This window comes from Balaenoptera ricei, chromosome 3 (genome assembly GCF_028023285.1).
Source record: "Balaenoptera ricei isolate mBalRic1 chromosome 3, mBalRic1.hap2, whole genome shotgun sequence".
Classification (NCBI taxonomy): Eukaryota; Metazoa; Chordata; class Mammalia; order Artiodactyla; family Balaenopteridae; genus Balaenoptera; species Balaenoptera ricei.
This window is the reverse complement of record NC_082641.1, coordinates 152,249,584-152,261,461: the sequence shown is the minus strand read 5'-3', so window position 1 is coordinate 152,261,461 and position 11,878 is coordinate 152,249,584. Positions and strand designations below refer to the sequence as shown.

The following is an 11,878-nucleotide window of genomic DNA, read 5'->3' as shown; positions in this document are numbered from 1 at the left end:
TCCCTGACCACCTACTGATCTGGACCCCAAATGATTTTGATCTTGACTTTGCTTGTTTGTTTCTTGCTGGCTTAGGAGCTTCAAGAACTGAGATCAGGCCACCTTTCACTTATTCTTTTAGCCCAAACCCCAGCACAAGGCAGCATGTAGAAGGCACTCGATAAATACTGATATTTGTATGAACGAATGAGAGACTGACTGAGTGAATGCACGTGCTCAGTTAAACAGCAAGGACCAGCCCAGCTGCCCGGGGTCCCTTCGATGCCAGGCCTGTCCAGTAATGAGACTAATCCCAAGATCCGTGGATGATGAGGCAGAAGCTCTTGAGAAGAGTCTCCCTATCTCGGGACGGGCTCTGGGTCTAGGCCTGGTTAAGTTTTTCTTTTTATTGAGCACTGACTATACAGCAAGCAGACATGCAGGACTTTGTTTAATTCACAGCCTCCCTCTGCGTGGTCACCATGGTGATTCCCATGTCAGAGATAAGGAGACACACTTGAGGATGTTAAGCGACTTGTTCAAGGTCTCTTGGCTATGAAGTCACAGACCTCGCTCGGCCTGGCCCTGAGGACCCAGTGCTTAGATATCTCTCTCTCCTGCTTCCCTGCAAATCCCCATGTCAGTCTGCAACTCCACGCCCCGGGGGGATGAGGCAGAAACGAGAACTCTCTGAATGAAGCCGTTCCTACTCCTTCACCCAACAAGCACCTGCCAGGCCTTTGCTCTGTGTGGGTCCCAAAGCCAAGGGCTGGGGACACAGAGCCACGAGGCTGAGCCCCACCCTCCTGCAGCTCAGGGACACCCATGTCGCAGTGAGTCACCCATCACAGTGGTCTTCTAGAAAGTTTTCTCTTAATTAAGGGTAATTAAAATTCCTCCAGTTTTTGAGGATTTCTTAAAATTCCTTTAGCGGGGTGGTGAGGGGGGGCGGTGATGGTATGTGGAGTGAATACTGATGTCTGAAATCAGGGGAGACCCTTGAGGTGGTGCAGGAAGCTTGGCCAGACAGCAAGCTGACTAGGTGGGCCGGCCTCCCAGGGCTTTCCCCACTTTGGAACCGTTTCCTCACCAAATTCTGACTGCCCCCCTCTCCAGCCCAGAGCTCTGTACCCTGGCGGAGGACCAGAGGGCAATGGCGTGGGGAAAAGCGCCCTGCTCAGCATTTGGCAGAAGGTCTTGGAGTACAGACACCAGGACCTCTGCTGAGACACAGGAATTTTTTAATTTGAAGCCCAAAGTTTGTGCACTCGCGCTCGCTCTCTCGCTCTCTCTCTCTCTCTCTCTCCCTTTCATTCATTCATTCACTCCTGGCACACTGCACATTCTCCCCTCCTCCCACGGCAAAGCCCATTGTCATTCTGGTGGCATTTCAGCCCACTGCAGGCGTAAGGAGGCTCCCTCTTCCAGATTTCTCTGTCGAGTCGCTGACAAGGACAAAGCCGTTAGGAGCGAGATTCGGTAACTAGTTTTTTAATTTTCATGGCTGGAGGTTGTCAGGACAGTGCAGAGAAAATTGCCAACGATTCGGAGAGTGGCCCACGAATCTGGGGCAGAGCAGGCGAGAACAAGGGAGCACTTCAGCTGGGGCGGGGGTGCTGGCAGCCACTCGGATGAGAAAGTTCTCTTCTTCCAAATTTCTTTGATTCAGATCCCGTGCTAATTGAAAAAGGTCGATTCAGCAATTTTTCACCCTTCCTCAGTAAAGTGTTTTAGAGGGCTGAGAAAGAAAAAAGAGAAGGGGTACTCCAGGGATCCTTCTGTAGGGGGGGATAAGGATCAGTTGATCATAGGTTGCTAGGAAAGGGGGGTTATTAATTTGAGGGAGAGTTGTCATATTCCCAAAATTCACTTTGCATCCTTGGATTACAGCACAAACACATCTCCAGATTAAGGCACACTGTCAGAGTGAAAAGATCTGCATCCCAACCCCAGGCTCAGCCACAGAGGTGCTGTGTGGCTGTGGGTTGGTGGCTCTCCCTCTCTGAACTCTGAAAATGGAGGGGATTGAATAAAACAACTCCTAATATCCTTTCCCATCTCTGTGCTTCTCTGTCTTTACCAAGCCCATCAGGAATCTTTTCATTACCTCCAGTCTGAGGTCTCTGGTCTCTTGAGTAGACTCTCAGATGGATCTGAATTGTAAGGACTGGCCTGTGACCTTCCAAGAGGTAAGGGATAGAACGGTGGCATCAGGAAGAACAGTTTTCATTTAACCCTGTCACGCCAACCAAGATTTCCCAGCTGGATATATTCGGGCAAGCTAACACAGAATAATGTGGTGAACTTGCACTGGGGTTTTGTTTTATGGTTCCCAGAACTCTCTCAAATACATTCTCTTTCAAATACATTCCTTACAACCACTCTATAAGTGAGGTCCTAAAATTGGCCCCATTTTACAGATAAGAAAAGTGAGGTTCACATGCCCAAAGGCTGACCAAGTCTGACCACAGCCCCTACCCAGCACCCTTTGGCTTGCTCTGGCCTAAGACAGACAAAGGTTGCTCCCAGAGAAGCAGCTCGCGCAGGAGAGAGAAGTCAGGTGCATCTCGCCAGATCCTTCCTTCCAGCTCCTGGCTCCCATGCCGCCCCACGCTGCCCTCTAAATTGGTTGTATCCATCCAAGTCTCTTAGTCGGGGAAGCAACATAAATGAACTCCGTGATCTAAATTGAACGTGAATTTATCAAAAGGATACTGAGCAGCTCACAGATGAGAGAGGAAGGCTGGAGAACTAGGCTTAGAGAGTAGGCAAGAGAAAAGGGAGGTCACACAGCCATAATCACAGCCCAAACTCTTGCAACGGAACCAGCCCAACAATGTCACCACTGCAGCTGCTACAAATGCCGAGCCCATGGTACTGCCGCTGTAGCACTATCTTCTCTGGCCTTGGCCACGTGCCTGCACCTGAGCTGCAAGGCGAGCTGGGAAAGTGGTACCTGGCATTTTCATCTATAGGAAGGCTCTGCCTCCCAACAAGTCTCAAGAGGGTAGAGGTTACCCCCAAAATAGGAAGGGCATTGAGATGCCAGGCAACCAAATAGATGGTAGGTGTGTACTGTTAGGTTAGGATGGGTAACGCTGTGATAACAAAAAAATATCCTAAATTTTTAAAACACCAAAGATTTATTTCTTGTTCACTCTACAGATCCATCAGGGGTCAGCTGGGGGCTCTGCTGCCAGTCACAGGCTGATGGAGCACCCACCATCACTGCCCACGGTCACCTCAGCAGACGGAAAGAGAGATCTGGAGCAGCCATTGAAGGCTCTAGTCCAGAAGTGACATCACTTCTACTCATGGCTCATTGGTTGGAACTAGTCACATGGTCCTGCCTTGGGGCCAGCAGTTACAATCCTGCCTTGGGTCTAGAAAGCAGAGAGCTGGGACTATCCAGTGAATAGCATTAATGATGCCCACAGTCTGCTACGTGGAGCCTGCCAACCAGAGCCTTCCTAGGGAGGGAGGAGAAGAAAAAGGCACTGAAATGGAGTCAGGAGACCTGAGTTTCATTCCAGGTTGAGCCACTGGGACCTGTACATTCCTCTAGCATCCCTAAGGGACAGAGGAAACCCCAACTCTGGAGTGTGATCACGGAAGTGGTCCACTCAAATTGCACGTGGCAGCAGCAAATGCTCAGAGCGCAGCCCACCGATGAAGCGCTGGAGGGGCCAGGAGTAACCAGAGCCAAGAGCCAAGCCAGCCTCGTCCTCACTCACAGGCTCCTGAGCCACCGCACTGTCTCCCCAGAAAGACGGGCACTTCTCAGTGGCCCTAGTATCCCTCTGGAAATAAAGTCTCTACGGGCAGCAGGAGCTGAGATATCTGGCGTATCCACAGGCCTCTTGGGCCCATACTCTATCTCAGCTACAGAGAGGTGACTGGCCAGACTGAGTCCCAGGAAAACACAGGGGAGCGAAGCACTATGAGTGAGGGTCTGCCTGGACCTATGAGGGGCCTCAGACACCCCGGGTCTGACTGGCCCCCAGCCCTTCCTGAAGTTGTAATGTTGACACTTCTAAAGGAGTGAGAACAACTACTGGTACCATTGTACACCATGACCGACAGACTAAACATTTAAGCTTCCTTCAATACCCAGTCCAGGGAAAAGTGCAGGTTACCTTCTGAGATGAGTGGTCTTCGTAGATACAGCACAGACCACTAGTTTCCTCCCGATGTGCATTTGCCACTTCCTCCTTAATAACATGAACACCAAATTTTACCCAGAGGTTGTACCAAAAAGGTCCAGCAACACTTCCCGGCCTGCCCGCAGCTCCCTCGGGCCTGGAGACTTGGGCAGCCACCTTGGATCAGAGCTCTCAAGACGGCGGAGGAGCCTGGGAGCCTCACGGTCATGGAGCTGCCCTGTCAGCCTTCCTCCAGACTTTTACATGAGATAGACAAAATTCTCCTATTTTGTGGTTTACAATTATTAGCAGCTCGGAATTCCCCGGCAGTCCAATGGTTAGGGCTTTGCGCTTTCACTGCCCAGGGTGCGAGTTCAATCCCTGGTCAGGGAACTAAGATCCCGCAAGCCACGCGGCACAGACAAAAAAAATAAAGTAAACAAATAAATAAATAAAACAATTACTGGGGCTTCCCTGGTGGCGCAGTGGTTGAGAGACTGCCTGCCAATGCAGGGGACACGGGTTCGAGTCCTGGTCTGGGAGGATCCCACATGCCGCGGAGCAACTAAGCCCGTGAGCCACAACTATTGAGCCTGCGCGTCTGGAGCCTGTGCTCTGCAACAAGAGAGGCCGCGATAGTGAGAGGCCCGCGCACCGCGATGAAGAGTGGCCCCCGCTCGCCGCAACTAGAGGAAGCCCTCGCACAGAAACGAAGACCCAACACAGCCAGAAATAAATACATAAATAAATAAAAATTAAAATGAGGAAGATTGTTTAAAAAAAAAAAAACGATTACTAACAGCAAAATTCAACTGTGAAAAGCTATCTTAGAGGCAGAAAAATAACTGTTAACACTCCTGTCTTCAAAGGGGTGTGGAGCTTTTTAAGAGGATAACCTCATGTTTGGATGGCCTCTTCCATGGGCCTGGAGGTGCAAAAGTGGGCCTGGAGCTGAGTTTGGAAGAGAGGGCTTGAGAGGGCTGACTTGCGGTGCATCCCATCAGGAGTATCTGGCATTTCACAGGCAAACCGTGAGGGTGGGAGTGAAGAGGGAGGCGGAGCCGGGGCGGGGAGAGAGGAGGTAATGAGTTGCACTGAGGCTGGTGCACCCATGAGGAGAAATAGCTGACCATGAATCCCTCGGGACATGTAGCGTCTTCTAAGAACAAGATGGTTGAAAGTACAATTTGCAGTTTGTTTGTTTTTAATGTTGCTGAAATGTCAGTCTCCCCTCTGATACTCTCAGAACTTCAATCTGTGCCAAAGAATCAAGGTGCTGAGTTTCACATGAAAATCCATAAACTAAAATGAATACAGCAGAGGCAGGAGCTCCGAAGCAGAGATGACCGTGGAGAAGTTGCAGAAACTGTGGAAGGGGTCCCGCTTGGCCTTCTGCAAGGCCTAGGAAGGCAATGGGGAGGGGCGGGGGGAGGTGATGAGGAAGGAGTGAGCAGTCTTAGCCAGATCTCAAAGGGCAGGGACGCCCTAGCCAACACCTAACACATGAGATGCCTCTTCTGGCTTCCTCATCCGTCTCCCGGCCCCCGGCTTCACCGGGTCCAGTCACACTCTGCGCGGTCCCAGAGAAATCTCTGTCAATTTTGCATCTGATACGGCTCCTGTCCTATTTAAAACCCATTGTCTCCACTCCAAGGTCACGTTCAACCTCTGAAATGGTAGCATTTGAGGTCCCAGCTTATTTCATCAACCTCATCTCTTTCTGGTCCCCACTCCACCCCAAATACATGCTCTGCAACCCATGGGACTGGCAACCCTTTTCAGAATATATCCACGCTCTTCAAGACTCTGGGCCTTTGCTCAAGCTGTACCCTCTGCCTGGGATCCTGAACCTCTCTCCTCTCTACCTACTTATCCAGGAAAGGTCCTTTAGTCGCAGCAGAAATGAATTCTGGCTGGTTTAATCAGTAAAGGTATGCAGTAAAGAATGTGGAGTGGCTTCCAGAATCCCTGGGAGGGCCAGAGATCCAGGCTTGGAGACGACATGGACAGGAGCCACTGCCAAATGACACCATGGAGATGCCACTGTCCCAATGCTGGCACAGAACAGCATCAGGTGCCTCTGATGTTGCCCGTGCAGGTACTGGACACCCTGCGGGACCCCACCGTGGCCCTTCTGGAGGCAGACACCACCTCCCCCAGTTATGGAGCTTGCTTCTTCACATGCCACCTGCTGTGTCAAGTGCCAGATTGGCCTCTGATGGCTGAAGTCAAGGCCACATGTTTGGGAAGCCGGGAAAGCAAGTCTCTGGGCTCCCAGGTAGAAGGGGGTCTCCCCATCCTGCCAAGACTCATAAGGTGGGGAGGGCCCAAATGCAGGAACATGCTCAAAGGCACTTCTACAAAGAAGGGCAATGCCCTCCACACTCATTAGGACCCTGTCTGAATGCCACCTTCTGTGGGACGGCCCCAGAGCTGCCTCGATCAGTTACCGGCACCCCTCTGCACCCTTCGTACCTGCCTCCATTCTCAGGCACCATTATTGATGGCCTCCCTCTAGGTATAAACTCCCTTCTTTTTACAGACAAGAGATGCAAGAGCCAGAGGGGAGATGTCACTGATATTTTCAAGGGAACCTTTAATCAAAGGTAATCACTTAGGTAGAAGTTGCCACCTGGGAACAAGGGTGAGGGCTGGGAGTAGGAGCTGAGGCAGGGATGACTGAGAGACGCTGAAAAACCCACATGCCAAAAACAATCACCCTTTCAGACCTGTTGATGGGGGTCTGAATTTTCTACCCAAAGAGGCAACCGTTCCTAACTTTGGCCCATTGTCAGAACCTCCTAGGAAACTTATTATAAATGCAGATGGCCAAGACCCACTTCTAAGGATTGATTCTGCAGGTCTGAGGGGATGGCGGGGTATCTGTATTTTTAATGAGGTCCTCAGAGAATTCTGATGAACACCAAAGTTGAAGAAAGACTGACCTAAGCTGTCTACAAAGGTACAAAGGGTAAACTAGGTGGATTTATAGTCATTCCTAGACATGATCTGAAGGGATGGGGCCCAGGAGAAGGAAGCTAATTCATTCATGCTTTTAGTTAGTCATTTGTTAGTTAGTTTTTACATTCAGTCATTCCACAAATGATGGGTTTAGTGGAGGAATGGGGTCAGGGTTATATCAGTCAGGATGGGCTAGATTATGCTGCAGTAACAAACAACTCCACAACCTCAGTGGCATAAAACAACCAAGGTTTATTTCTCACTCCTGCTGGTCCATTAGGGGCCAACCAGGGCCCCTACTCCATGTCGCCTCACTTTGGGGCTCAGGATGATAGATCAGCCACTATCTCAAATTGTGCTGGTTATCATGGCAGATGAAAGGAGAATTCTTGGAGGGTCTCATGTTGGTACATGGTTTAAAATTTTTTATTGGAGTATAGTTGCTTTACAATGTTGTGTTAGTTTCTGCTGTACAGCAAAGTGAATCAGCTTCATGTTGGTACTTAAATGTCCTGGCCCAGAAGGGACACAACTCTCACTTCTGTTCACAACTTGCTGGCCAGAACCAGTTTGTAACTGGCCGCTAACTAACCCTTAGGGTGTTGGTTTAGGACTGCTGCACCTCGACGCCACAGCAGGAAGTGGCAGTGCTTCTATCAGCAAGGCAAAGCTTTCCCAGATACCCTCAGCTTCTATCTCCTTGGCCAGAAATGGCACCTATGGTCACTCCTAGCAACAAAGGAATCTAGGGAAGTACACACTTCAACAGGGCACACCGAAGCCCCAGACAAAATTGGGTTCTGTTGATAAAGAAGGGGAATGGATACTGGATAGGCAACTAGAAGTAAATGATTTGATATGTGTGTCACTGGAGAATGAGAGACGGCATTGTAGGTGTGAAGACAAAGGCAGAGGACGGATCCAGACCACAGCAGCAATAGCATGGAGGGCTCGACTGTGAACTTGGCTTCACTGAGCCCACCAATTTAGGGACTGGCTGAGTGGTTCTCTATGTCATCACAAGATTAAAACTAGCAAAGCAATTAAATATGTATTAATTCTGAATATATATTATTCAAGATTTCTGTCCACAACAGACTACAAATGAGTACATTAGGATGTTGTTTCAAGACCATATTATTAGCTTTAGTGCCTACCATGTGCCACCTTCTGCATATATATTATCTCTACATTTCACGACAAACTGAGGCTCAGAAGATTGTCCTAGGTCACATAGATGATAGCAGAGGTGCTGGATCCAAACCCAACCCAGATTCCAAACTTCTCATTCTTTTCTCTACATTATATCAGGTTGCCTATTCCACTCAGCATTCTTTAGTAATAATAATTCAAAATGACAACGTGTTAAAAACACTGCAGCCTGAAATGTTATCTAAGATGCATGTTAGGTGGGCGAGGCAGTGGTAGTATTGATTGGTGCTGAGGACGCCTGCTTATCAAAGCCCTGTTTTCTGAGTGTGTATTTGGATCCAATCTGTCATTAGAGATGCTGGAAAACATGGCAAAGAAACAAACAAAAAGCAGCCAAGATCCTCTGATGCAGATATAGCCAATACACTACAGACAGGCAATCTCGAGAAACGCTGGATGCTGTCAATTAAGAAATGAATACCTGTCCAGCCTAAGAATTAGTAAGGCTCTTTGGATGAAAACAAGGAAGCAAGGAGAAAAAGGGCCACACCATGAACATGAATAAGGACCAACAACCTGTCTACCCCAAGTGGATGTGGTGTCTAAATGCAGCCCTGGGCTCTGGAACGCTCTTGCTTAAATAACTGGATCTTGGATTAGAAGGTTGGAAGGTTACCAAGGCAACACATAGACTGACTTCTAACTTCGGGGCCTGCTCCCAGCCCCAGGCTCCAAGTCCAATTCAGTCACACATATGGAAAGCTCACTAGAACACCTGACCCCTCTGTATATATAGTCAATATATTGAGTATATTCTTCCATTTGGTGGAGGAAGGTATCAAGAATCTTGAATGGCCTGATCCTATACTTAGAAGAGCAAATTTCCCATTTACTCATTCATTACTTTTTTCATCCATCCATCTATCATATATTTACAGAGAGCCTGTATGTACCAGACACTGTTCTAGGTGCTGGGGACACAATGATAAACAGACAATCCATTCCTTCATGGAATTTAGAAGTTAGCAGAGGAGACAGTGGTTAATCAAATAACTTCCCAACCCAGATGTGAATTTGTGACTGTAATATGTTATCAACATTTGCTGAGGACCAGGAATTATGCTAAATGGATTGCTAAAATGGAACTGAGGCTCGGAGAGGTGATGCAGCTTTCCCAAAGTCACACCACCCCAAAGTGATGGAGCTGGGCTTCCAATCCAGTGCCACCTGATGCAAAAAGACCACGCACTTGGCTGCTTTTTCACATCTCCCTTGGCAAACTGTGTATCTCATTTCTAGTTTCTGCCCCTTCTCCTTTGAGATCTGGGTTTGGCCTGCAGTCTTTGACATAAAATATTCCAACACCTAATATGTACAATTCACTGGGCTCAGGAAACTTGTTACAGACAAATTTTAACAATGAGAGGCAACAATTATTTTTTCCTAAAGGATATCTGAAAATGAGATCACCACCTGGGCCAAAATTAAAACAGTATTCTGCATAGAAATTGCTAAAGGTCCTGGATTATTAATACAGCAATGGCGCTCCCTGGTGACAATTATTGTGTATTACATGCACCTTGACTTGGGGGAGGAATGCATTTTGGATGTCGTGGAAGCTTCCTACTGCAAATTTGGACGAACAATAAGCCTCCCCTAGTCTTGACTTCCTTCACTCCTCGTTCCCCCGACCCCACCACACCCAATTTATATCAATTCCAGAGGCAAGGTCACAGGTATAGGGTGCAGCCTCTTTTCACAGTTGAGATTCTAGCAACTAGGACACAAGGTCCCCATGAGAATGACAAAGGGTTAAACCATTTGCTGCCAATCTCCAGGATCACTTACCCATTTGGTCATGATGGATTAATCCATCATCTCCTACTTTCTTTTCTGAAAGTAGTGGCTACAAATGACACCCTCCTCCACCCACCTCCCCCCCTCCACACACACACACACACACACACACACACACACTCACTCTCTCTCTCTCTCTCTGACCCTATCCCATGATTATAGGAAACAGACAAAAATTTACACATCTACTTTGAGCTAGGCATTGAGCTATGGGCTGGGAACACAGTGATGAAGAGCAAGCTGTGGTCCCAGCTCTAAAGCTTACACTGTAGCAGGGGAAACAGGTGGCCAATTAGCCTATAAATTATTCACTTTTGATTACAATAATTGCTACAAGAAAGAGGCTCTGAGAGTCTATACCAGTGAGACAAGACCAGATTAGGTCAGAGGGTCAGAAAAGTTACCCTGGAGAAAGAGAGTAAGGTGTGCTGTGCCAAAATGGAGAAGAGGCTGGTCAAAGTCAGGGAGCTTGGAGGAGAATGGACATGAGGCCCAGGCGGTCTGAATGGGGCCTCTCCTGGGGCTAAAGGTGGGGGATGAGTGTGGGACAACTAGGAGGAATAGTCATTAGGTAATCTCCAGGACGGTGAAGTATTAAGAGAGAATGTTGGTCATTAACTTAACCTTTGAGGAAGATTTAGCTTGAGTTAAAGGATGAGTATAAACTAACATCCCGATTTTCATTTTAAGGGTTAAACTCTGTTAAATAGGAAATGGTGGAGTGGAGAGCATCCCAGATCTCTGTCTATTATGCCTCTTCCCAGAAGGCAAGGATATTGAAGAATTTATTATTTACAACCCCTCCACTGCTTATGGAAGATGAGGAAATAACAAGAGCAGGCAGAATTGCCAGGGGTTGTGGGCAGGAGTTCAGTCAATAATGGACAAAAGGCTGAATGGAAGAGAGGACAGTGGTGGCAGTTCCAACGGTAAACTGGGGCTACAAAAAAAATCAAGAAAAAAGCCTTACCTTTGATGCCAGCTAGCTCTCAGAATGTAGTACACCTTAGGTTAAACATTGCCAAGATTTGGATTCAGGAAACCTTTGTTCAAACCCTCCTCTTCCACCTCTAGCTACGTGATCAGGGTAAAAAACTTTCTGTGCCTCCATTTCTGCCTCTGTAAAATAGCGATGACAAGATCTGCTTTTTAGATTGTGAAGTAGTGTATGTGAAGTACTTAGCATCATGCCTGTAATATTCCAATTACTCAATATTCGTTTATTATTATTGACAATATTTAATATCTGGAAGGAAATACATAAAATAGAGAATCAGGGAAACTTTTTTTACAGCAGTTTTCCATTATTTTTCAATTTTCTAAAATAAGTATGCATTTCTATTAAAATCAGAAGGGGAAATAAACCCACAATTTCTGAATAAAAGAAATTTGACTAGTCCACTGCTTCCCACATTTCCTGGATCGTATTGTTCAAGAAAGGCGCGGGAATGCATGTTAAAAGCACAGATTCCTAGGCCCCGACCCAGAAATATTGAATCAGAATCTCTAAGGGACAAACCTGTTAATCTATACTTTCAATCAGCCTAGCAGACGATTCTTATAATCAGGCACTTTGGGGACGCGCTGATTTAAAGCGAGAGGGCAGTAACGGAGCGAGGAAGGCCAGCCCAGGCTGCAGCAATCACGAGGGCCTAAGCCTACAAGTCCCATACTGCCCCGCAAACTGGAGACGAGGGTCCGGAGCCTGCCGGGAGATGTAGTTTCCGTCGGCCGGACCTCTGCCTATAAGAAAGCCGGAGATGACTGACGGAAAACCTCCTGCCCCA

At 47.8% G+C, this 11,878-nt stretch overlaps 1 long non-coding RNA gene across 1 annotated transcript; it reads right to left on the bottom strand.

Annotated features, from left to right (window-relative positions):
* Positions 1 to 1,217: 1,217 nt before the first annotated feature.
* Positions 1,218 to 11,732, bottom strand: LOC132362722 (uncharacterized). Its single transcript, XR_009502448.1, has 3 exons — positions 11,611 to 11,732; positions 11,062 to 11,210; positions 1,218 to 1,717 (listed from the first exon to the last, which is right to left on the bottom strand). It is a non-coding gene; the product is annotated as an uncharacterized LOC132362722 (long non-coding RNA).
* Positions 11,733 to 11,878: the final 146 nt, after the last annotated feature.